Genomic DNA, 27,474 nt, shown 5'->3' on the forward strand with positions numbered 1-27,474 from the left:
TCAAAGAATTTGTTATGCTTTTGTAGTGTAGAAAAATATTAATAATCTTATTAAATTAAAATCACATTGGATTATGGTTCATTTGATATCCAAAACAATGTTGTTTTGATGAACAAAAAAAAAACAAATTGTTTTGATGAACAAAACAATCAATTTTTTAAATGTATTTTAAGCTTTCTAAATTTGGTTTCCTTGTTTAGATTGAAGTGTAGATTATCAACAATTTCTAGTATTGTGATCATTAAATGATTTTAAGTTTAAAAAATATAACAAATATTGTTTCCGTTTTCCGGGAAATTCTAAATTTTGGAATATTGAACGCCTTATAATTAAGCACGAATCTAATCAATTTCACGGTGCTCAAAATACTGTTATTATGAAAAATATGCAATCCGAGATTTTGGGGTCTATCAATTCCTTACACCATAGGAACTATATCTGTGAAGATACAGCCCTTTTAAGATGTTACATCCGATTTTCAATAAGAAAACCAAAACAATGTATACAATTTTAGCATTTAAAAGAAAATGCAATGCGAGATAATGATGTTTTTTGCTTCACATGACTATCGAGTATCTCTGGGCTAAGTTTTAGAAGGTTTGCTGATGTGGGTAATTCTCCGCCAACTCACACAGCAGTTGCCCCGACCCCTCTTCGATTTGCGTGAAACTTTGTCCTAAGGGGTAACTTTTATCCCTGATCACGAATCCGAGGTCCGTTTTTTGATATCTCGTGACGGAGGGGCGGTACGACCCCTTCCATTTTTGAACATGCGAAAAAAGAGGTGTTTTTCAATAATTTGAGCCTGAAATGGTGATGAGATAGAAATTTGGTGTCAAAGGAACTTTTATGTAAAATTAGACGCCCGATTTGATGGCGTACTCAGAATTCCGAAAAAACGTATTTTTCATCGAAAAAAACACTAAAAAAGTTTTAAAAATTCTCCCATTTTCCGTTACTCGACCGTTAAAAATTTTGGAACATGTCATTTTATGGGAAATTTAATGTACTTTTCGAATCAACATTGACCCAGAAGGGTCATTTTTTCATTTAGAACAAAATTTTTCATTTTAAAATTTCGTGTTTTTTCTAACTTTGCAGGGTTATTTTTTAGAGTGTAACAATGTTCTACAAAGTTGTAGAGCAGACAATTACAAAAAATTTGATATATAGACATAAGGGGTTTGCTTATAAACATCACGAGTTATCGCGATTTTACGAAAAAAAGTTTTGAAAAAGTTGGTCGTCGTCGATCATGGCCGTTCATGGTCAACCGCGACAGACACGGACGACGAAACAAAGAGAAACGCAAAAAGTAACTTTTTCAAAACTTTTTTTCGTAAAATCGCGATAACTCGTGATGTTTACAAGCAAACCCCTTATGTCTATATATCAAAATTTTTGTAATTGTCTGCTCTACAACTTTGTAGAACATTAATACACTCTAAAAAATAACCCTGCAAAGTTAGAAAAAACACGAAATTTTAAAATGAAAAATTTTGTTTTAAATGAAAAAATGACCCTTCTGGGTCAATGTAGATTCGAAAAGTACATTAAATTTCCCATAAAATGACATGTTCCAAAAATTTTTACAGTCAGGTAACAGAAAATGGGAAAATTTTTAAAACTTTTTTAGTGTTTTTTTTAGATGAAAAATACGTTTTTTCGGAATTCTGAGTACGCCATCAAATCGGGCGTCTAATTTTACATAAAAGTCCCTTTGACACCAAATTTCTATCTCATCACCGTTTCAGGCTGCAAATTATTGAAAAACACCTCTTTTTTCGCATGTTCAAAAATGGAAGGGGACGTACCGCCCCTCCGTCACGAGGTATCAAAAAACGGACCTCGGATTCGTGATCAGGGACAAAAGTTACCCCTTAGGACAAAGTTTCACGCAAATCGAAGAGGGGTCGGGGCAACTTTTCCCGATTTCGTGTGAGTTGGTAGAGAATTACCCATGTAGTTCTCGAGATACAGATAATTGTAAATGTTATTTGCAACTTTTTCTAAGAAAATCTAAAAAATCAATACAACTTCAGCACTTTAAAGAATATGCATTTCGAGATATTGCTGTTTTTTGCTTCGGATGATAGTTGAGTATATGCAATACAGCCATTTTAACAAATAAACTTGTGATTGAATTCCATTTATTGATTTTCTTCGAAAAAGTTGGAAATGACATTTTAAAATGGCTGTATTTCGAGAACTACATCAGCAAACATTACGAAACTTTGCTCAGAGATACTTGACAGTCATTTGAAGCAAAATTCATCATTATCTCGAAATGCTTATTTTTTAAAGTGCTGAAATTGTATTGATTTTATGGATTTTCTCAGGAAAAGTCGGAAATAACATTTTTAAATGGCTGTATCTCGAGAACTACATCAGCAAACTATCTGAAACTTTAATCAGAGATACTTGACAGCCATATGAAGTAAAATTCATCATTATCTCGAAATGCATATTCTTTGAAATGCTAAAATTAAAAATATTGTTTTGGTTTTCTTATTGAAAATCGGATGTAACATCTTAAAAGGGCTGTATTTCGAAAACTACATCAGCGAATGTTTTTATTTTTTGCATAGAGGTGCCCTATGGTGTAAGGAATCGATAGACCCCAAAATTTCGGATTGCATATATTTTTCATAATAACGGTTTTTTGAGCATCGTGAATTTACGATGCAAATATTATAATTATTATTAAATTTAATTTAATAAATTGAAATTAAAATTAAAGAAAAATGATGAATTTTTGATTATTTAAAAAGGTAATATTGGAAATTTTGATAGAATTTTATTTGAATGGGGGATGGCACAAAGTTGTATAAACGTGTTGAGGAAAGTTTCAAAAAGCTGGATGTCTGACAAAAAAATGTTTTCTATTTTTGTTTTTAAGAATCTAAAAAAAGCAAAATAATGTTATCCCTCGAAAAAAAATCTTCTCGATTTATACGTGATATTTTTTTAAGAGCAGAATTAGGTGCTGTTTTAAAAAAATATATAAATTTTGAAACATATACTTAAACTACTGCATCGTTTCAGTATTTGTTTAAAAATTTATATTTTTCTCTTAAACAGCACATAATTCTGCTCTTAAAAAAATATATTTTTCGAGTTTTATCTTAATTTTATGGTTGGCTTATTTTTTCATTTGTAACAAATCATCATTTTTGTGTCAGCCACTTAACTAATTAATTACCTCAAGCCTTTTTTCCACCATCTTACCAGAACTAATGACCTCCAGTTGCTTGAACCAGTTGTTCTCCCACATATCACTCCGGGACCTCACTATCTGCCTCCAACCTATCTGTTGACGATGATCCAAATTTAACCCCACGTTCACGACACCTTAGAAAAATGACCGCAATTTGTTAAGTCTGACACCCGTGTCCCATCCAAACGCAACTCGGTGAGGTGACTCTCTTCACGGTGCAAGAACCTGGAAAATTTTCCGCCCAACTGCCACTAATTAATGTTGCCACCTCGCTCCGTGTCACCTTCCCCAACACCTTAGGTTACTCGACTAGTCTAAGAGTGCGCGCGCGAGTAAAAACAAACAAACGTGCGTAAATTAATGTTCCACTTTACACTCAGTTTAGCGTGGGGAACGTTTCGTTCCGACGGCATCGGCATTCGGAATTACTGGAAAAAGGGTAAACATTGGCTTCTTTGGGGGAAATGTGTGGTTTGAGATTGGATGCTGGTGAAAATTTGGTTGAATTAGTATAAAAATGTAAGTGAGATAAAAAATTTAAAACAATTGTTGATTTTTACATGTTCATGTTGTACATATACATTTTACATGATAATTTTTACATGAATATTTTCACATGTTCATATCAACATGTTCATATCAACATGTTCGTTCATGTTTGCATGTTCAGGGTTACATGTTCATGTTTACATGTTCATGTTTACTGCCCACCATTGAAAAAACGGCTAATATCCACTTTTGGCAAAAACGAGATATTAGCACTAGGTTGTAGAGGATGTTCCAACGCATCTTCTGGAACTTGAAATTTCACTGAAATAGTGTTTAGACTCGGCTGCCGGAGCGAAAAACAAACGGCTAATATGCCACTCTTATGAGAAATTGCCTTGACGGAGATTTGGTGACAGACACTAAAACGCGTTTTTCTAGGAATACTTGATTTGGCATAATGGGACCATCCATAAACCACGTGGACACATTAGGGGGGGGGGGGGGGGTATAGCGATTGTCCACGCTCCATACAAAAAAGTTTTTTCTTGTATGAACAATTGTCCACAAAGGGGGGGGGGGAGGGGGTTGAGATTCCCAAAAAAGTGTCCACGTGGTTTATGGATGGTCCCAATAGCCGAATTTTCAATTATGGGCAGTTTACATGTTCATGTTTACATGTTCATGTTTACATGTTCATGTTTACATGTTCATGTTTACATGTTCATGTTTACATGTTCATGTTTACATGTTCATGTTTACATGTTCATGATTACATGTTCATGTTGACGTATTCATTTTAACATGTTCATGATTAAATTTGTATGTTTACATATTCATGTTTTTATTTGTTAAGTGTAAAACAACATTTATTGAGGAAAAAGTTACGGATTTTTCACAAATTTTTGCAAACCCAGCAAACATGCATAAAATCAACCGATCAATGTTTTGCTTTCATGCTTTTCAGCACCAGTTTTCCTTGAAACCAGCGGAAATCGATTTCCAGCCAATTTGAGTCATTACCTAAAAGAGTACGCAAACTGTTCAGAAATCGCACTACCCAACATCGCACAATTCCATATCATTTGGCCGGGGGCGTACCACAGGGGTGAGATCTGCCCCTCAGGAGGTGAGGGAGAAGGGAAAAAGTCATAAAAGTTGCGGTCATAAAAGCATATCATAAATAGAAATTTTATTGACCCCCCTCTCCTTCTCCCGGAGTTTGTCAACCAACGACGTTTAAGGGGGCGTGCGGCCACGGTTTGAAGCGATCTGCAAAAACTGATGACTTTGCGGCGCGATTTGTTCGTGCTCGGGCGGCCTCTTTTGGTCCCAAAGTCACGCAGCTTCAATAATGTTTTTTTGGGGGGAGGAATTTGATGAAGGAGGAAGCCGCTATCGGCTGGAATCTGGCATGAGCGATTTTTTTCTGCTTGCTGGCATTGATGGAGTTCGTTGACGGTGATTAGATGGCGTTCTGGAATGCGGGACGTCGGCTTTGAACTCGATCAATTGCGAAGGGCACTGAATTATGGTGGGTTATTGAGTGTTTAAGACCTTCAGGGAGGTCCCTGGTAAGAGTTAGAGCCATGAGGACATCCTACCGATTCGTTGTATAACCGAAACAAAGTCTTTCAATGACTCTGTAGCTTTATCTATAGTTTTGGGTTCTGTCCCCATGAATTTAAATCATACTTGGGACCAACCTGGGGATTCGTAATTGATTCAAAGTGAAGTAGACTCAATGGTCAACGATATTGACCAAGTTCAAAATGATAGCCGAGCTACAAAATCATCTAAATCATCAACCATGACGAAACAAAAGCTCATTTGTAATTTCACCAGTGAGTTCTGCAAACATGCGTACAACTAAATGACAGTTGTCACGGATCACCAACTGGTCGTCGTTGGCAAAACCTGGAAACAACGGTCCGTTGACCGTAATGGTGGATATCTTGCAACTTCCTGGCTTCACGAGGGAGGTCCGACTGCAGAATGCAAACGCATTGGGTTGGTACCACCTGATGGGAACCGATGGTGCGTACGACTTTGATAGGGTCGTTCACTTTAATTGTTTAGAGAGTGTAACTTATGTGCGAATTTGAAGGTGCGTAGCGTTGATATGAGGGAGAGGTATTGTTTTACAACCTTATTGGAATTAAGTTTCAGGAAATGTCAGTTCAATTGATGAATTTGTTCTAGTTCACTGGTTGATGTAATGAGAATAAAATTGCGTTTCTTTTGAGCAAATTTCAATCTTGAATTTGGTTGAAAAATAAAACATTATTATTTCACCATAACCAACTCTATCAACCTTTGCCCTACTAAATTCAATAGGAAAAAGAAACATCAAGCCCAAAAGTCACACCACATGAGAATCCGATTTCCCACCGGCTATGGTCGTCATCATCACAGGTCGTCCGTTCCACCCAAAAAAGCCCATTCTCATGGTCCAAACATCTCTCAGCAGGTCCTGGCTGCCAAGGTTGGAACTCCACTCTCTTATTCCCCCAAACTCTCCACACACACGGTTGGCGTTTCCTCGCGCCGTGAAAACCCCATTTGCATATCATCATCGTCGGAGACCCACGGTACCGTATCGAATTGGGTTCGTCGCCGCCGGTGGTGGCAGGTCGCGAGAATAAAACCAGACCAGCCGTCGTCGTCTGACTTGCCGACTCCGTAGATGTGGATTGGAAATCAGCCTGGACCACCATCGTCGCGGGCTGTAGAGCTGTTGGGACATAAAACATGCCGATTGGCAACAGTTCTTGCACTATTCTACGGAGAGAACTCCGAGTTGGCAGGTGATTCGCAGATGTTGTCGCAAATTTGATCAGCACCGACAGCACACACACTCGCACACTTTTTTTATCGGGTCTATTTTTGCGAGCGCACGACTTCCGGAAGTCGGATTTAATCACGTTCCTGGGAATTTCTGCGAATCGAAGCAGGTTCTCTAATCAGGACCAGGAACCGCTCCACGCAGAGCATACGAAATAGGCTGACGAAGTGTGTGTTATGTTGCTCTCGAAGCGCACATGTGTCAAAAGCTGATGCTAGGCTGATTTTGGGTAGCAAATGGTAGCATCTGTTACCCGGAAGAGAGGGCACGAATCGACTGGTACATAACTTTAGTTTTATCTAGATTTGAGGATCTCTTTGGAATTTATAGTATTCGGTTGAGTCACGAAAGAAGGTTCAACGATAAGCATACTTTATTTTTTGTTCAATAGGCTTCTGGCCTAAATAATTAAACACTTTTTTTTATTTGGACGTACGTGTAGCTGAGTTAGGACGGTTCCAAACATTGATTTTTTTTGGAAAAAAGTGCATTTTTTAAAAATGATGATTTTAAATCTCCTGACCCTATCAAAGCTCTGTTGAACAAAAATGGAAAATTTCTTGTTTTCGAGGAAAAAATATTAAAGGACAAAGAAAATTTTACAATTCAAAAGTCGTTTTAATTTTATTTATTTTTTTAATTTCTCTAACGTGTTTTAATATTTTTCGAGCTCAACTCGAAAAATCACGGGGCAAAACTTTTTTTTTCAAAAAGGTTTGAAATTTTAATGTAAATTCAAGTGAAATCTGCTTAAATCAATTTAAAATGCATTCTCCTGCGTGAAGAATCATTTCAAGCATGTTTAGGTTCATTCAAAAATGTTATGAATTTTTGGAAATTTTCGATGTACATTACCGCAAAAAGTTTTTGATCGCGAAATTATTTGTTTTCGTCAACTCTTGATTTTTTTTAAATCTTTTTTATTTTTATTTTTTTGCCTGAGGGACAAAAATTTTGACAAATATTTGCATCGGCCTAATGTTACCAAATTTTGCTCAATTAATTGGTAGAATTTATTCAAAAGAAATCACAATTATGATCTGAAGGGTTAATAAAAATAAACTGGTTTAAAAAACATATGTTTATAAATAATATTCAAAATATAAATTTTAATTTCTATGCAATTTTCCGTTTTCAAAAACAACATAGGAAAACAAAAAAAACATTCACTATTGAATGACATTTTTGCATTTGCAGTTCTCAAGAATCTAGATTAAAATGTTGTTGTTTTTTTTCATTTGAATTTTTTTTTCATGATTTTCATACATCAAACGAAGATCTTTCATCATAAGCTTACCACGCTACTAGTCTTATTGCAATTTTGAGGTTCATACAATGTGGGCATGAACAAATTAAAATAATCTCTGGCTGGATTTATGATTAAAACTTTTAAGGAAAAAAATAGTACTGGGACAAAAAAATCCGATTATCTTTTTAATATTTTTAAACACTGATTTAAATTTTTTAAATCTTCGATTTTTTTTTATTTTTTAGGAGTTTAAAAATAGTAGTTTATGCAACAAGTTGCAAAAAGAGGAATTTTTCAGCACGAGTCGTTTATCCAACGAGGTTCACCGAGTTAGATAAATACGAAGAGTGCTGAAAAAATCAAGTTTTGCAACGAGTTCCATACAACATTTTTGCAATTCCGAAAAACACCCATTGAGTGAAATTTTAAGTCAAATTTTCATGTATTTGTCAATAAATTGTTTAAATCAAAACAATGTTGAAAAGTGTTACTTTTCGAAACAAGTGCTGAAAAGTTCAACTTTTCAGCACCCATTTCAGTAGTAGAACTTTTCAGCATTTATTTTGAAAAGTGTTGCTATTCGATTCTGTTATTTTTGGTACAGAAAAGTAGGCTATTTCGTCGTTCAAGAATGACAGGAAAAGTAAGTAGTTTAACGACGGAATTGCTAAAGGAATATTATGCGCTTGAGTTTAGGATGGTGCAAAATATAGAACTGCAGCAAAAATCTTTGAGCTTTTTTGCTTTTTTAATTTTGAATTAGGAATTGACGAAAATTTACTTTGATATATTGGGAATTTTCTGCATACCTGCTGTTTTTTTAATTTGTGTTAGAAAAAAGATTAAAAAATATTTAAAGTTTTTAATTTTGTTTTTCGCTTTAGCGATAAAAATTAAAAATTTGCTTCAAAAAAATAACCTTTTATATCTGAGCCCATATTCCATATTTTCATAAAATGTTGTTATTTAGCAAAATATGATTGTGTTTTGGTAAATGAGTGAAAAAATCCTTTTAACGTTAGAAATCAAAACAGTTTTAGTTTTAGATGAGTGCATGTTGATCAGCACTTTCCACCATTTATTGAAAAAGTTGAGTTGAGAAAAAAAAAATGACTGTTTTATTCAGAATAATCAGAATTCAATCAGTTTAAATTATCTTGATTTGCTAAAATATACCCAGAAAAGGAAATATTTCAAGAAATTAGGTTCTTTTATTTTGATTACTTTGAAATAAACAAATTAAAAAAAATTTCCTAAATAAATTACTATTCTGTCAGTTAGACAGACACCTCATAAACAATATTATAATTTCTAGAATCAGACCCAAAACTACCCAATCCAACAGTCCAAACTTTGTCGCCCCCTTCAAAAAACGATCTTCCCCGTCTCGCCAGACTCACTTTCAATGCCAAGTCGAAAAATGTAACAACATTCCAAACACTCCACGCTGCAATCGCGCTGGTCGCGACAAAAAAAAACAAGTGTGTCTTTATGTTTGGAAAATAAATTCTCGTCCCGGAGAAAACAACCTTCCTGCACCTACATGAACAGAACATAAATGTTTCCCAACGGAAGGGAGTACCGGCGGTGGCGGAGGTGCCACTTTCGAATAACAACACCCATTTTCCAGGGATTTTCCGTTTTTTTGCTCCTCCAGTCGGCCAAGTGTTAAAAATTGAGCAGGTTCGAGTTGGCGCGATGAAGTAAACAAAGTTTTTCGTGTGTATTTTTTTTTTCGTTGTTGCTCGTCGTGTAAGGTGGGAAAAGAGGAAGTTGGAAAACAGTTAATCGGAAACGAAAATAAATAAAGCTATGAACATAAATAAACGTCCACGCGATTTGGGAGTACTACAATTGCGCGTTTTCCTCGGAATTGGGGTCGTAGGATTTTATGAACCTTTCGTGGGAGTATTTGGCGTCTGCGGGGTTTCGGATTATTGAATTTGGGTAATGGATGGAAAACTGATTTTGTCGCTGGATATAACATTATGACATTCAAAACAGAACTGAACTCACGTTCAATTCTATTTTTAAATATCAAAAGATAATCGCCCGTTTCAAATCAATTTAAAAAAGTTCACTTCCCCAAGCAAAAATCCTAATCTCCTTAGAGCACTCCCACGCAAGCCGGCAACGTACTCGTCATTATCATTATCCGGATGCCGAAAATGGAAGCAAAAATTTCAGCACTAAGTACGTCTTTTTCCGGCGCACACGTGTGAGTGTTTTGCTGCCAAAAAAGAAAAACGCGGGAGGAAAAGTCTTAAGCGCTTTTCACGTCAATTTCAGCGCCGGGGCAATTTAGCCAAGTTGGTGGAAAAACACAAAACTCAGCGCGAGCAAATTCAGCGTGAGCAAGAAATTTGCCAACGAATATTTAATTACAGCAGGATGTGGAGGATTCGTCGGTCCTTGAGAGAGAAAAAAAAACACTGGTGGAAATGAGTTGCGAGGAAAAAGTGGAAAACCCCATGCTCATTTGAAAGTGAACTGGTAAACTGACGTTGGGAAAAAAGGATTAGGGCAAATGTTTTTATTGAAACGATTATCCTCAAAGGTTTGTAAAATTTAGCTTGCTAAAATAAATGATATCAACTGTTAGTCAAATTTCTTCGAAAGACTTGTTCGGTCTTTGTGATCATTTTTTCATATATTTAGGCCGTTGCAAATATTTTTTGAAATTTATTCCCCCCCCCCCTTTCCTCTTCACCTTTTCAAAAGCAAGTCGAAAAATTAAGGACAAAATTTTTTTTTCGGAAAATTTCAGAATTTCAATCGGTAAATACGAACAATCGACTGAAAACAGTTGAAAATGCATTATCCTTTGTTGAAAAACATTTTAGGCAGGAATGAACGCAGTTCAAACAAAAAAGTTTGTAATTTCGCCAAAAAACTACTTTTGTCATTGAAATGTTGATTCCGTGGCTTGAAATTAAAACCTAATTTTTTTTTTTGCTTATGGCCTTTTTCAAGACTTCACATAACGATTAATAATTGTTTTTTTTATTTCGATGCATACTTTTTCCATGAACAAAGAAGTCATTTTGTAGCTCGTCCAAATAAGTTTTCAAACATATTTGTTTCTTGAGAATAGAACCCATTCGACACGACTTGTTGTCTTCGGTAAATTGGTATGTCTTGCTTAGGACTTTCTCATTTATTAAAATTTTATAGCGGACAAAAAATGCCGTCTTTGAGCTATGGCAGAAGTTGGTCAAAAATATCCAGCAGTGTTGCCAATTTTTCGAAAAAATCGTATTTTTCAAAAATAAGATGAAAACCCGAATCCGAATCAAATATGCAATTGAAAAGTATCTGACATGAATTTATGCCTCGTTTACCATTTTCGAGTTTTATCAACTAAAATATTTGTATTTTGGGATTTTCATTCTAAATCATGTAAAAATATTAGCTTTTTCAAAACTGATAATTTTACGAAATCTAATTTTGAAGTGAAAAACTGAATTAAAAAAATGGGTAATATAAGAGAGCAACTTTTTTTTTTCTAAGAGTTCCTACCTCTACCAATACCTACAACTTTGCTGAAGACATCAAATCGATCATTAAACCCGTTTTCAAGATACAGATTTTTGAATATTTTAATCGTCTTTTTTATTGATAGCTGTCAAAATTGAGTAAAACTTGTATGGACGAAAATACAATTTGAAAAAAAAAATATCCAAAAACATGCTCATTCTAGGAAGTACTGCTCTTATAGAATACTATTAAAAAAATGCGATTTTTAACAAAACTTTGATTCCAAATTCACGGCAACAGAATGAAAAACTGATAATTACAAAAAAATATATTTATATAAAATATATAAAAAGCTAAATAAACCCTCTACAACCTAATTTCGCCTTTAGACGGGCTTCGATCTAAAAAAAATCGCCATAAATCAATTTTCCAACCGATTTTTGATCTTTAAAAAGCATTGGAAAGAAAAATTCTTAAAGTATTAGAAAATTTCAGGGTTGGAAGTTTAACTTGTTTTATGTTACTTTCCCATTGTTTTTTATAATGTAATTTTTTTAGGGGTCAACTTTGGCTAAGTTTTTACTAATATTTCCTATATTTTCTGTAAAAAGAATTATGCAGTAATTTTTGTGCTGTCCCAGGCTGTGCCTCTTCGCATTTTTTGCAATTTAAATGATAATGGAGCCATTCTACAGCCGAAAATGTGAAAAACATGCAAAAAATTGAAAAATTGACTGTAAAAACGTGGAAAAATTAGAAAGGCAAAATGTAATTATATAATGTGGAAGAAAATGCCAAATACTACTAAAAAACAAACCTAAACTAAACAAGATAAATGCAAATTAAAATAATTAAAATAAATTTAAAAAAATAAAACAAAAGAAATAAAGTTTTTCGTAGAACAAATGTTGCTCAAAATGGCCTCCTAAACACAGGAAAAATAAATCTTTTCGAAAAAAAAAATTGGCATTAGAGGGTTAAGGAAAATATTTTTTAAAAGTGGTGTTAAATTATAGGCTTAAGGTGAAAAAGTCTTTATAAAAAAAACATTCAAGCAGGTAATTTTGGTAAATTTAGAAATGAGTTTTATTTTCTTCCAATGAACCGATTCTTATTTATCTAAGAAGCTTGCCTTTGAACTTCAACCAAGCCATTGAAATGAAATTTAAAGTGTAGATTTGTCTACACTTGTTGCTCGATGAACATATATTTTGTTATAGTTTTTCCAGGTTAAGAACATGCATATTACATGCATGATTTAATTTTATAATATAAAAAAACGAGTTCAAATTGATTGAAAATAACATTTTAATCGGAGTACCTTATCAAAAATAGATTATGAGTGCCAAAAAAGTATGATTTAACATTTGGAACCAATTCCAACCAATTCAAACACTGTTTTAGGTAAAATTACTCAAATGACCATTCAAAATTCAACGTTTTTTTACTGTGCATATGAAAACATAATTTCCCATTTATAACATTATTGATATGCTTTAGAATTTCAATCACTGAAATTTACATAGTTTCTATGAATTTCCATGATTACACATGAATCGTACGTAAAATTGTTGAGCTAAAAAAATTTAACCTAGAAATTTAAAAACAATATTTACTTTATTTTATTTTTTAAAACTTTTTTGAAAATTTGTAAATTCAAGAAGAGCAGAATATTGCATGAAGTCCACAAATACCGCTAAATTTTTACAGCATTAAAAAATCAAAACTAAACATTTTCCTGAAATTTTGCCTACTCATAACTGTTACTATAAAACGGTTAAAGTTACGGAACAAATGATTTCTTTTTCTATGTTCCTATCAACATTATTTTTAAAAGTTTGAATTGCACAATCCCAAAAAAAGTATATTTTTTAAATTTAATTTAAAAGATGCATTTTTTGCCAATTCTAAACATTCTTCAAATTTAACTAAAATAAGTAACTGTTAACTGCTTCTTGCAATGATTTTTAATAAAAAAAAATTCCAGTTTTATTTTCATTGCAAATTTGCATGAAATTTAAAATACAATAATAAATTTTAAATAAACCTTAACAACTTTTTACAGGGAGTGTATAAAAAATCAAACTTTTTCTCATTTAATCAAAGTCACCCAACGTTACAGTTTTGCTGAAGACCATATAAAAAAGACTAAAAAACAGTCAAGTATACGCCGACAAAAACAAATAAATATCGGTTGAAAAATCGACTGCTGCCTCTTGTGCATGGAGTAGTACCGTACGAGGGCACCCGCGTGGAATGGTAGTACCACGTGTGTTCATTCTTAGCCCAAGTTTAAGGAGAGTCTAAGAGTGGGACAAGTGTTATTCTGTTTTTTTTTTCGCCGTCTCGCCGCCGCCGCCCAGACTTGGTTTGTTTTATTGGTATTTATTGCTTCGTGGTATTTTTATCTCAAAATAATTATCACTTTACCACTTGTCATTTTGGTTCCAGAACATTTTCCCCCTTTTTTTAGTTCAGTCGATTTTGGTCGATTTCTTGGAAACCAAAAGAAAACAAAAGTGCTGGAAGGTGTCGATTTTATTATCACAATCCAACCACAAAAAAAATATGAAAAAGGAACATAACAAGCGATTCCAGCGAAAAAAAAGAACTACTTGGCAGAACTCGAGATAATCGATTTGCCGGAGCTCGGCTTGGCGTGAGATTTATGAGCTCACCCCTAATCGGAGGTTAGATGGCGCGGTGCGATTAGCATTTTTTGCTGGCCTTTTCCGAGCTAAAGTTGAAGCGATTATGATTGTTGATTATCGCTGCTGGGAGTGAGCAAAAAAACTGAGCTTCTAACCTTTATTCATTTGGACTGCCTGGCGAGAGACTGGGTAGGGTCACTCTAATCCAGAAAGGTCCTTCGACGGTTGATTCGATATCTAATCATCTGGAAAGATAAAAACAAAGATAGAAAGGGTCAGAGAACTAATTCAAACACTGTTCAAAATGTATTTTTGGATTTGAAGATTTGAAGATTTGAAGATTTGAAGATTTGAAGATTTGAAGATTTGAAGATTTTAAGATTTTAAGATTTGAATACAATTGTTATGTTTGACTTCAAAATTTCAAAGATTTTGTTGTCTTAGCTGAGCAAAAACTGAGATCAAATTTTCTAGAAATTTTCTGAGCCATTCTTATCCCCAGAGCACAGGTGTGCAATAAATCTAGCAGAAGCAATTAACCGTTTTTGCTGTGGACGAAGCTCACAGCTTGATTGAAGAAGTTTTTGTCCGATTGTGATGACATGGCAATGAAGCTTGATAGGTTCTGATAAAAACCGGGGGTGGTACGATGGACGGTTCAAGGTTATCAATTATCATGATTTTTTGCAGAATAATTCTTCATCATGCTAGAAAAACTGGCGAATATTGCCCTGACCTTAACTACCGAAAACAATTCAACTTTTTACGAGTTTTTTTACTATTCAACTTGAAAAAGCAGCAAAAATGGAACAATTGCTTCCCGACCAAAACTATAACCGCTGCAATAAAGTATTCAAATTTTATTACCCAGCAGAGGAACTCCATTGTACGTCTGTACCGAACGTTCAAGTTCCACATGCACACAGTCATTGTGTTGAACTTTGGCTGAAACATTGTTTAGCTACCCATTTCTGCTCTCCGGAAAAAGCTTCCATCAAACCACCTCGTCCCAACCTCGACTTTTCTAACCCATCAAGTTTTGGAAAAGCCACTGCCTGCCAGCGTGTGTGGTTTGCCACCCGAAAAATTATTAATGAACTCATAATTGAATCCCATTCGGCAGAAACTGACATGCACTGAGGGGGAGGGGAGGGAAAATTCCAAACCCCCCCACCCAAAACAATTTACCCTTAAGCACCCACAGCGTGTCAGTGAATTCTATAATACACATTTAATGGTGCTTTTGCCAGGTGGGGTGAGGAGGAGAGCTTTTTGCGACACACCACCGGGAGAGAGAGCGCAAAAAAAAAGCTTTATACTGCAAAAGTTTGCCCCGGAGGCAGTTTCGCAGCCCCGACTGGAGAGTCACCACCATATATACTAACGGTGAAGTACATGGCCTTGCTGTTGCGGTTCCCGGTGACGACATGGCGATGACGACGGCGCGGTTCCGGGATTTTAAAGGATGGCAGCGCATAGTGGTTTTGCTCTGGGAGGAATGCACAGTGGAAGTGGAGAGGTGGACATTTTTTTAAGGATTTTAGGAAAATAAGATTTAGTTTAAAAAAAAAGTGTTACTGAGATACTGAAATTCCGTGTCCCTAAGATCAAAGTATGGGAACACATTTTATTTTTATCGCTGAATAAGAAGAAGACTTTTAAAAGCAATCAAATTTGAGATATTGAGATCATCACAGAATTTTTTGAAAATTTTCAATAACAAAAGATTTGTGTAGAGAACTATCTCACCTTCATAAAATTCCCATATTTTGTGTTGATTTGTTTAGTTTAAAAAAGGCCACATAGTTTACGCAATGAGTTTTGTTCCTACATTTCAACGAAGCTCTACCAAGACGAAAGACGACGAGTGCTGAAAAAATCATGGTTTTGCAGATAAAAAATCGCGGTTTTTGAAGGCACATTACACATCCAATAAAAACTTTCCCTAATAATTTACTTTAAAATATTAAGAAAATATCTGCTTTTTCATAGATATTTTATAACCTCTCCTACAAAACTCTGAAAGTATAGTTTCATAGGATTCTGATACGAAATTTTACTCACATTCAGTTCAGAATTTTGTGCTAGCTTTATCAAAGTGAATTTTCGAAAAGCATTTTTTTTAATTGTGCCTTTTTGATTGACAAAAAACTGAAAAAATAATAATTTGAAATTTAAGGGCTTAAAAACATGAACACTGATGTTGAACAAACTTCTAAAATCAATAGAAAAAAATTAAATTTAAATTTTCGCCATTTGATTTTTAGTGTTTTTAATATTTGAAAGAAAATAGAAAAAATGCAGTTATTTTTATTCTTCTTTTTGTTGTTAAAATTTTACTATTTAAAATACCAATTTCTATTTTTGATTATCTCGATATGTTAGAGAGAACTTAAATAGGCATTTGTTGGACTAGAGTTTAAGATTGTGCAAAATTTGGTAACAGAAAAAGGATTCTTTTGAAAAAAAATATGTTTTTTTAAATAATCGACTGCTTATTAACCCTCTAATGCCCTCTAATTTTTTTTCAAAAATTTGTTCAGAATGTCATTTTGTTTGTAACTTATGTCCTACAAAAATCTGACTTCTCTTGTTTTATGGTTTTCTTGTTTCATTTTTAGTATTTTAATTTAATTTATCTAGTTGAGTTTTTGTTCGTTTTTGATAGTTTTTGGCCTATTCTACCATCTCCTGTCATTACATCTTGCCTACCTTATTTTATCGTGTTTTCACAGTCACTTTTTAGTTTTTTGCTTGTATTTCAAATTTTCTGCTATAGAACGGCACTTAAATTAAAAAAAAAATGCACAGCGGCATAAACTGGGATACTACAAAAATTACTGCATACTTCTTTTTACTTAAAATATAGGAAATGTTAGTTGAAAAAAGAAAACAATGCCAAAGTTGACCCCTAAAAATTACATTTTTTAAATTGGCAAAGCCACTAAAACAAGTAAATCTACCAACCCTAAAATTTTCTAAAATTTTAAGAATTCTTCTTTCCAATGCTGTTTGAAGATCAAAAGTTAGTTTAAAAAAGGATTTTTGGTGATTTTTTTTTCGAGGCCCGTCTAGAGGCGGGGTTGGGTTGTAGAGGATTAAACATACATTTAAAGTTAATGTAATATGAAAGACAAAATTAACCATAACATTTAACTTACATTTATTTCATTTTTTTCAATTTCTTTATAAAGGAAAAGTTCTCCTGCAAACATATTTCTGAAAAGCAGAGAAAATTCCCTCGAATTCCTTTAGGCAAATAATTTGTGAAAATTGAGTTTTTCCCAGGATGTTACCCCATATTTTCTTTAAGATTATATCTCGAAAGCAATCAAACCGATTTTTATGTTAAAAAAGATTTTTTTTGTTTTTTTTTATAAAAAAAAAACCACAAAATAAATTATATCAAAATTTAAAAAGGCCAATACATAAATTTTGGACATTTTGAAAAGGTCAATTTAAAAAAAATGAAGTTTAAAATTAATAAACGAGAAATAACTTTGAAAAAATAACATCTGGTTGGGGAATACTGACAAAATGTAAACCTTAAGATAGCAACCAGCTGTTAATATTCTGCAGAAAGAAATAAAATTATTTCAAATATTTTTCAAATTTAAACAATGCTGGAAATTTTGATTCATTATTTATAATATTTCTTCTAAATGTTGAATTCAAACAAATTTCATGATTTTTAATTTGCTTTTATTTTAAAGACCCTATTTTCAAGCAAAATTATGTGACTGCAAAGTAATTTCAAAAAACAACACTTAAGTATGGCAGCCTTGCTTACTCATCACAAAAAAAAATCAATTTCATTCATGTTCCTAGAATAACATCTGATTTGAAAAAAGCATTGAAAGCTGGTTGAATTTGAATTCAGTTTTCTTCTGTAAAATTGTTGCCAACAATTCATGTTTTTTTTTTCATTTTACATTTTAACGAAATCGAAATGGTTTTTGGTTTCATTTCAATGAAATAATTGATTTTACAAAATATTATTTTGGAATAACGCTGAATTGGATTTAAAGAACGCAATGTTGTGAAGAATATGAAATAAAAATACTTATTTTCAAAAAAGACAAAAGTGAGATTTATATATAACAGCAATATTTAGCAATTCAAGTATAACGCACAAATATGTTATTCAAATTAAATATTTGTTTGAAGCACTTAATTTGATCCCAAGATTTTTGTTTATTTAGCGCAGTGTTTCTCAACCGGTGAGGAATGTCCTCCTGGGGGGGAATCTGTTCATTCTTGGGGGGAATGACGATGTAATTGAATCCAATGCGTTTTTGTAAAAAAATATAAATCTTTCTATGTATTTTTATAACCTTTGCAGTTCACAATATATTTGAAATAAATGGGAATTTCTGTGATAAGATACAACAGCATTTTTTTTCTTTAGATTTCATCTTTGCAGGTGTTTCAAAAATAAAGCTGACAAAAACTAAAATTCAAAAAAGTTTATCGAAAATAATAGAAAATTCCGTGAAATTGTTCTGAATAATACCACTATTTTTTTAAAAATTGCATTCTCTCAGACGTAAGCAATTTTTGACGAATAGATTTTCATAAATATTTTTTTGTAAATTTTAACATTATTTTAATCATGAGCATATTTTGTAATAAATTTCAAAAAAAGCTTTACTAATATTTTTTAATAAATTCAAGCTAATTTTCATTTCCTTTCAAATTGAGATTTTTTTATTTTTATTTAATGTCAATTTTGCTTTGGTTTTGTTAAGTTTAGGTATTTTTGTAAACTGGGAAGCTTTTGATAAAGTATATTTGTGAAGTTTTGCGTTGATTTGTTTTTTTGCGAACATTATTTAAATCAAATCCTGGGAGTTTTCACATCTTTTCTGGGCAAAATTCCATTGCTTTGACAAATAATCGAGCATCAAATATCAGCATTTGTATAAATTATTTGACGTCTTTTTTGTCTTATTCTTTAAATATAATATATCAGTCATGATTTCTGTCTGTGATTGATAAAAAATATAATTTGTTAGTGTTTGCAATATAAGGAACATTTATAAAAAGATTACCTAAAAAAATGATTTTTCGTTAGCTTTTGCATTCCTTTGAATATGAACAAATAATGAAAATTCGTTTAAAAATTGCTGCAAGTATGTGCGAATTGTTGCGAGTGTAGAAAAAAAAGTAATGTTGTGAAAAATGTTAAGTTTCTGCAAACATTAATACCAAAATTATGACATTTGTGCAATGATACCCATTAGTTGAGGAGGAATGATGTTCCTGAAATTCAGCCAAGGGGGTAATGGATCAATAAAGGTTGAGAACCACTGATTTAGCGTACCTATAAAGTATTAATATATTTCATGAAAATCCTAAAAGGCTAGTAATTGAACAATTTTACATTCCTGTTTTCTCTATTTTCATTACGATGAGAAAAAAATATAAAAAATGTGTTCAAAAAACAAAAGTTTGTAAATAAGAATTTTTATTTTCTCACAAATCTATAATATTGAAAAAGATTGTACAATTTTGTCCAATTTGCCACTTTTTTTCTGAACTATGCTCCCTTCGGCTTTAGAATGTTCTGTCTCCTCGTTACCTCATTCAACCACTACACTTTCCACGTTTCTTTCCATCGCCACCGGCTAGAAAAGCTTTTTTCCCGCGAATCATGAAATTTAATAAAACTGCCAGTTAGTAGCGCACAGACCTACCAAGTATGTGGGACGTTTCATCTCGCGGTGGGGCTTTTTTTTCCACGTGATGAAGCTTAGCTGAGGCTGACTTCCCGGCGAAAAAGTCCGTTAAGCCAAGATCATCGCCGGCGATGGCAACTCGGGCTGAACGAAATTAAATTTTTCGAAATTTTTCCCGCGGATATGTGAGGCTCGGTGTGTGTGTTTGTGATGGTGATGGTTTTCCACGACAGATATGGAACGCTTTTCACGGAAAATTGGATTATTTTTCCGTGCAAAAACGGTCTGAATTGTGACTTAGTAACCTTGATTGAGTTTTTCAGAAGAATTTATTTACATTTTCTAGAAAAAGCTCATTACTGAACCTTCCAGTGATCTAGGGAGTTCAGGAAAAACTTGCTCTCTCAGCGAACTAAAAACTAATATGCAAGAAAATTGCTCAATTTACTTGAATGTGCCCCCAACCCGGAAAGTCCTGGTCCGGTTGATCGTCCCATGGCATGCACGTTAGCGCAGTTAAGGGGTGTGCACCTTGGTGCACTTTATGGGGTAAATTTTCCAACTAGCTTTTTAAATGTAATGGAGCAGCGCAAGTGTTTCTGTTTTTATGGCAAATTTGACTAGAATTGAGAGCGCATGTGCTGCTTATATTTGTATAATGTAAGGCGCTTTCCTTGTATCACAATTTCTTATTAAATTATTTTGACAGAAAAATGTTTTTCCTCAACAAATTTGCACGAATCAACCCACATCGCGGGCGTAACTTTCCACGCACTTGATTAATTCCATCAGAAGATTAAAGGCCACGGTTTGATGTTCGCTCATTCATTACCAGATTTTCCAGCTCACGAGGAAAACTTGACGCAAACTACGGTTCTGCTCAAACAGATAATGTGATTACAACCTCCCCTTTCCCACTGATCTGCCCATCAACACGATTTCCACCGCCGAGAACATCACCATCATCATCATTTTCTCGGAAAAACCATTCCTCAACTCACTTTTCTATGGTAATTAATTAAATAAAATCTCGTCGTCATCAGCAGCAGCAGTAGCACATCTTCATTACCATCACCAGCGGCTGGGGAACCAAATCTGTGCGGTTTCCCAAAGACACAACACACGTGTGGATGGATCCTGGGGGGTGGGAGCCAAGTGACACACGCACGCACACTTTGACAAACTACTCAAACGCCATTAGGAGGCCAAATGATGTCTCTACCTAAGGCTCACTCTTATTCAATTAACTCGTCAACCTTTGAGGTTATGCTGACGAAGTTGCTTCTTAACCCTTAAGTATCCTACATTTTCTGACAAATTTTTTAATAGAAAATTTCGAACAAAAAATACAAAAAAGCCTCTTCCAGAAAACATAAAACTTGAAAAAAATAAACGATTTTTGAACAGTTGAGGGTTAACCCAAAAATATCCCCTCTACACCAGGTGCCATTGAGTGGCCACCTCGTTTCGGGGTGGTAACAACTTCCGGTAACATTGCTCTTACCACTGCGGCAAACATGACCCCGGTGGTAATCCGATTGGCCATTTCTCTGCGATGGCCACAAAGAAAAACCATCACACCAACCCTCCCCCCTGTCAGGGTCAGCACGATTTTGGCTAATGTTGGTGCCGCAGCAGCAAACTCCGCTTCAGCCACATCACAGAACCCGTTATTTCCATATTAAACCCACCGGAATGGCTGGCACGTGATGGCAGCACTGAGAGGTAATGGCGAGAGATTCTTTGGCGGAGAAAGAACTTTCTTTGTGCGAGTCGATTTGGTAGCGCGGTTGGTGTGACCGATTGTGACTGGGACAAGATCAAGGAGAAGACTGAAATGGTCCGAAAAAATTAAGAAAAACAATACGAAATAATTTAAAACAACTGAAAAAAAATAACAGTTTAAATTTGTTTAAAACAATATTGAGCAATTCAAAACATTTTAACAATTTTAAACAGCTTTCAACAATTTTGAACAATTTTTAAAAATTTTCAACCATTTTATACAATTTTAATCAATTTTAAACAATTTTAAACAATGTTAAGCTAATTAAAACAATTTTAACCAATTTTAAAGAATTTAAAAAAAATTGACCAATTTTAAACAATTTTAAACAATTTTAAACAATTTTAAACAATTTTAAACAATTTTAAACAATTTAAAACAATTTTAAACAATTTTAAACAATTTTAAACAATTTTAAACAATTTTAAACAATTTTAAACAATTTTAAACAATTTTAAAAAATTTTAAACAATTTTTAAAAATTTTAAACAATTTTAAACAATTTTAAACAATTTTAAACAATTTTAAACAATTTTAAACAATTTTAAACAATTTTAAACAATTTTAAACAATTTTAAACAATTTTAAACAATTTTAAACAATTATAAACAATTTTAAACAATGTTAAACAATGTTAAACAATTTTAAACAATTTTAAACAATTTCAAACAATTTCAAACAATTTTTAACAATTTTAAACAATTTTAAACAATTTTAAACAATTTTAAACAATTTTAAACAATTTTAAACAATTTTAAACAATTTTAAACAATTTTAAACAATTTTAAACAATTTTAAACAATTTTAAACAATTTTAAGCAATTTTAAACAATTTTCAACAATTTAAAATAATTTTAAACAATTTTAAACAACTTTAAACAATTTTAAACAATTTTAAACAATTTTAAACAATTTTAAACAATTTTAAACAATTTTAAACAATTTTAAACAATTTTAAACAATTTTAAACAATTTAAAACAATTTTAAACAATTTTATACAATTTTTATACAATTTTAAACAATTTCAAACAATTTTAAACAATTTTAAACAATTTTAAACATTTTTAAACAATTTTAAACAATTTTATACAATTTTTAACAATTTTAAACAATTTTAATTTTAAACAGTTTTAATAATTTTAAACAGTTTTATACAATTTTAAGCAATTTTAAACAATTTTAAACAAATTTAAACAAATTTAAACAATTTTAAACAATTTTAAACTACTTTTTACTATTTTAAAGTATTTTAATCTATTTTAAACTATTTCATCATTTTGATAATTAAAAACTGTTGCAATTAAAAAAAATTAAACAGTTTTAAACAATTTGAAACCATTAAAAAAAAATTTAGACCACTTTGACAATTAAAATAATGTAACAATTAAAACAAATTAAAACGATTTGAAAAAATTTTAAACAATTTGAAACAATTTGAAACAATTCAAAACAATTAAAAACAATTTGAAACAATTTGAAACAATTTGAAACAATTTGAAACAATTTGAAACAATTGGAAACAATTTGAAAATAATATAAATATATTATATATAACATATAATGTGCTAAACAATATGTTTCGTTGAAGAAAAACATGAAATCATATAAGTTATATTTCAGAACTTTTCAAAAAAATAAAAAAGTAATAAAACTATTGAAAGAATTATTTAATTAAAAACGGGTGGAAATCATCAAAAACAATCTTAAAAACTAAAAAAATATAAAAAAAATGCAAAACGAAAAAGAAAAAAAGGAGAAAAATAATTGATAAAAATAAAAAAAAATAAAAGAGTTAACATGTAGGATTAAAAATACATATAAACAAAAAATATAAAATTATAAATTGTTAAAAAAAGATGTTAAAAAACTGCAGACTTTCTAATAATGTTTGAAATAGGATTGAAAAGTATTAAAAAGACAACTAAATAAAATTCAGACTTTCTAACAATGTTTGAAATATGAATTGAAAAGCATTAAAAAGACAACTAAATAAAATTCAAATTTTTTCTGATAATTTTCCTTACATTTTTTTTTAAATTTTTAAAAATAGTTGTAAACAAATCAAAAGTAAAGTTGAGAAAAAAAAAATTAAAAAAAAATAAAAATTTAAAAAAAACTTGCCAAGTGAAACGACAATAACTGGAAAAAAGAGAAAAAAATATTTATAACTTTAAAAGAGATTTTTAAACTTACTTCACAGACTTTTAAAAATTTTGAAATTGTTTCAAGCAATAGAGACAAAAATAAAAAAAATAAAGAATTTAAAGGAATTTTAAAATAATTGTGTAATTCACCATTAAAAAAATTTATAAAAAATGTTTAAAACACACAAAAAATTGCAGAAAACTAGTAAAAAAAATATTGATATTTGAAGACATTACAAAAATCTGAAAGAAATTGATGAAAGTCATTAAAAATATGACAAAGCTTATTCAAAAAATAATGAAAATATATTCAAAAGACAATAGAAGAAATAAAAAAACTAACAATTCAATGGAATAAAAAAACAAAAAAGAATATACATATCAAAACTAAACAAATATTGAAAAAATAATACGTTTTAAATCAACTTATCAAAGTATCAAAAAATTAAAAACAATTTGAAAAAAAATAAATTGTTTAATTTCAGAAATAAAATTTAAAGACCAAAAATATAAACTAAATTAAACATACTATTTACCAAAACAAAAATAGAATTAGATTTAAGAAAACACAGAATTTGCGAAATTCAGAAAAAAAATAATAAAAAATGGAATTAAAACCAAAAGGTCTATAAAATTTAACATTTTTTGAAAACTGAAAAAATAAAAAAGAGACAATTATAGGAAAATATAAGTTAATGCAACAAGTTGCAAAAAGAGGATATGTCAAGGTTCATCTACTATTTTGCATGAAAAATTTAATATGATTATGTTAATGATAAAATTAGAAATTTACAACATTATCTGAAGTCATTAACTGAATTTTAGTTATTTTGGATGGATTTGGAATATTAAAAAAAATTTTAAAGAATATGAAGAAATGCAACATTATTTGAAAATTGCAATTAAATGGTATACAGTCTATCAACAAAATTGAGGATGTGCGAGATTATTTTTTTAAATTACTAAAATTGATCAAATTTCATTTTCAAGTAGGTAATTAAACATGAAAGCATCCAATTTGTTTTATTTGAATCGAATTTGAAATTGATTTTAAAAAGACCCTAACGATCCCCAAATTTTCAATTTCCGAAACAAAAGTATCACAATTTAGATCACTCCAAATAGCCCATTTGGTTCAACATTCATCGAACACATTGAACGTTATATAGGTATGTGTGCGTGTTCTTTCACTTGTCGTAAAATCCAATTACTCGTTAAGAGGACTTTATCAGAAATATGTGTGTCACATTCAACCGTTCCTCTTTTAGTTAGTACAAAAACGTGTGGTCGACACGAGACTTCCAAGAAAGAGCTCCCACCATCAAAAGCCGGCAGATGGAAGAACCTGCCTCTTCATAGACACAAAGCTGTGGATAGGTATGTGTGTAATGAACATGTTTTTGTTTGATGTACACTCGACAAACTCAGTTGGTCTCTCTCTTTACCTTTCGGCAGAATTACTAATGGGTTGAGTTTGGGTTTGTTTTTGCCGTTTTCCTCTCTTCCCCAAAAAGTTCCGAACAGTTCGGAAAATTCAGCTGAACGCTGAAAGGTACAGGTAGGTTCGGTGTGGTGAGTCCACTATCAGCATAGATGGAGTGCATTATTGTCATTAAGTTATGAAAGTTAATGGGATGCTTCTAGGGCGCGTTGAGATGGTATCTTTATCAGGTCGCGCCCGAACTACCGGTGCCGACCGTGAATGCTCCCTTGTTTGGCTTTATGGTTATTAGCGGTGACGTCAAGCTTCGTTTATGAAGCCCGCGGGCGAAATTTTGAAAAACTGTTTATTGAGTTGGTAGATAGCTGCGCGATAAGTGGTTCGTTGTAGTCGTCGAAAACTTCATCAACTTCAGAACGCTCTCGAAAAAAAAGTTTCGTAACCTGTCAAGACGCCGAACAGTTCAGTGCAAACAACCTGCGCGAGCTCTAATTAATCCGTCAAAGAAACGACCAGCCCGCGTCCCAAGGCCTCAATGGAGTTCAATATTTACGTTTCCGTCATGCTCCACATGGGGGCGCGCTCCCATCAGGTGATGAAGTGTGTTTATGAGCTTCAACCGGCTCGTAGAGAGACGTAGGTCCGAGACTACAAGTCAAAACAAGTACGTGGTAGACCTTGTTCGGGGAAGAACGGCCCGGTCAACAAAAGGTAACACACACCCGTCTTGGGATGAGAGGGTGAGAAGGACCGGGATCGGTCGCGCAGCCATCAATCAAAAGGGGCCGACAACGGAGTTTTTACCTGCTCTTTGGAGATTGTTGTGAAGAAGAGGGGAAAAAATCTGGCTGAAATTATTAAAGCAAACGAGATGAGCGAGATGTCGGAGAACGGCGGACAAAAAAACGGTTCTTGTTCATCTCTTTTGCTGTCCAGAACCTCGATCCAGTGATACAGTTTAACCGTTGATCCGCAATCTATCTTGCAGATTAGCTCCGGATATTGCAGGTCGCTAGGTAGAAACTAGTTACGGTTCAATAGCTGATCTGTCAGCAATCTTACGGGTGACAAGATGTCAACTTCTTCGTGGGACCAACTACCTGCAACTTCATCCCTGCCCCTGCCCTGATCCGATTGCAATCAAACCGCGGCTAATGAAACGGACACGACTTTGTTTCACCGAGCTCGCAAACCTGCCCCGAGCCCAGGAATCGCTCGTTTATCTGGATGCCGTCCTCTGGGTGCCGACATCACGACCCGGCCCGGTAACTTCCCGGGTCTGCTGGAGGGCGCGCAAAAATCTAATTTCAAGCCCTGGACCCGCAACAAATCGCACCAAGTCGTGATCCAGGCCGCGCTGGAACAGTTATTAATACGGAGATCGTCGAAGAGAGTAACGGTTTCGCGATCCTATGGGCTCGCGGAGGTCATCGCCGATACATGGGTCTAGGTAATTAGTTCAACAAATTTGTCATGTTCTGCTCGGGGTTTTTGACTCTTCGCTTTTGCTGGACAGAGTGAGTTGTCACAATTTGTACGGCGCAGCGTTGCCAAACTTGGTCATGATTAATTTCACTGTAATTCTTTCTGGCACATTCTCCAGCATTAGCATAAATTTAAATTGTGGCATATTTGTGGGGTTGGGTGCCAAAATTGGCGCCGAAAAAAAATTGTCGGATGATTTATGAACGCTACGCAGTATTTTCGCGCGCGCGCCATGAAGTCATAACACAATTACGAATTGTTGACAAGCCCGGCTGTCGTTTGTTCAGCTGTGCGTGCTTTTTTTCTTCTCTCACCTGGAAGCGTTACGATATCTAACCCCTTATCTTACCGGGTGATATCAGAGCTCAATTGAGTTTTGCGATTTCCGGGAAAGTGTTCGTTCATGAGACATTCAAGTATGGCTGTCAACAAGGAAGGAGTGATTCGTGGAAAAGTGTCGCACCTCTTGAGACGTACTGCTTGAGTCACAATCGTTTCAATTTGATAACGATAAGGTTGACATCATGTTTGAGCTTGTTTACAGCTGGTAAGGAATTCAAATGATTCAGAACTTGTCAGTTTTAAACCATAACAGACAAGAGGTCGGAAGATTAAGACCCCGGATCATACCCACACAGCTTCAGTGAGTACAAACTATTATTCTGATCTGTTGGGGTGTCCTGGATCTTCCGGGACCTTCATCAAATTAAGATTGGTGAGTCTACCGCCGTAACAAGAAAGAGTTCGGCGGTTTTCGATCACGTATCATACCCATATAGCTTCAGTGAGTTTAGTAGACTACTTTGCCAATGTTGGGATGTCCTGGGTCATCCAAGAACTCCTTGGAGTTAAGACCTGTGGGTCTACCGCCGTAACAAGCAGAAGGTCGACGGTTTTTGACCAAGGATCATACCCGCATAGCTTCGGAGAGTTTGGTAGACTACTCTGGGTCATCCACAAACTCTTTGGAGTTAAGACCGGTGGGTCTACCGCCGTAACAAGTAAGAGGTCGTC

General features: G+C 33.3%; 1 protein-coding gene across 1 annotated transcript in view; it reads right to left on the reverse strand.

Moving 5' to 3' along the window:
* Positions 1-27,474, reverse strand: part of LOC120414044 (insulin-like growth factor-binding protein complex acid labile subunit) — a 448,549-nt gene that overhangs the window by 260,365 nt on the left and 160,710 nt on the right. The window contains exon 2 of the mRNA XM_039575064.2: positions 14,081-14,170. The gene's annotated coding sequence lies outside the window, so the exon portion shown is untranslated. The remainder of the gene's footprint in view (positions 1-14,080; positions 14,171-27,474) is intronic.

Source organism: Culex pipiens, chromosome 2, assembly GCF_016801865.2.
Source record: "Culex pipiens pallens isolate TS chromosome 2, TS_CPP_V2, whole genome shotgun sequence".
NCBI classification, from domain to species: domain Eukaryota; kingdom Metazoa; phylum Arthropoda; class Insecta; order Diptera; family Culicidae; genus Culex; species Culex pipiens.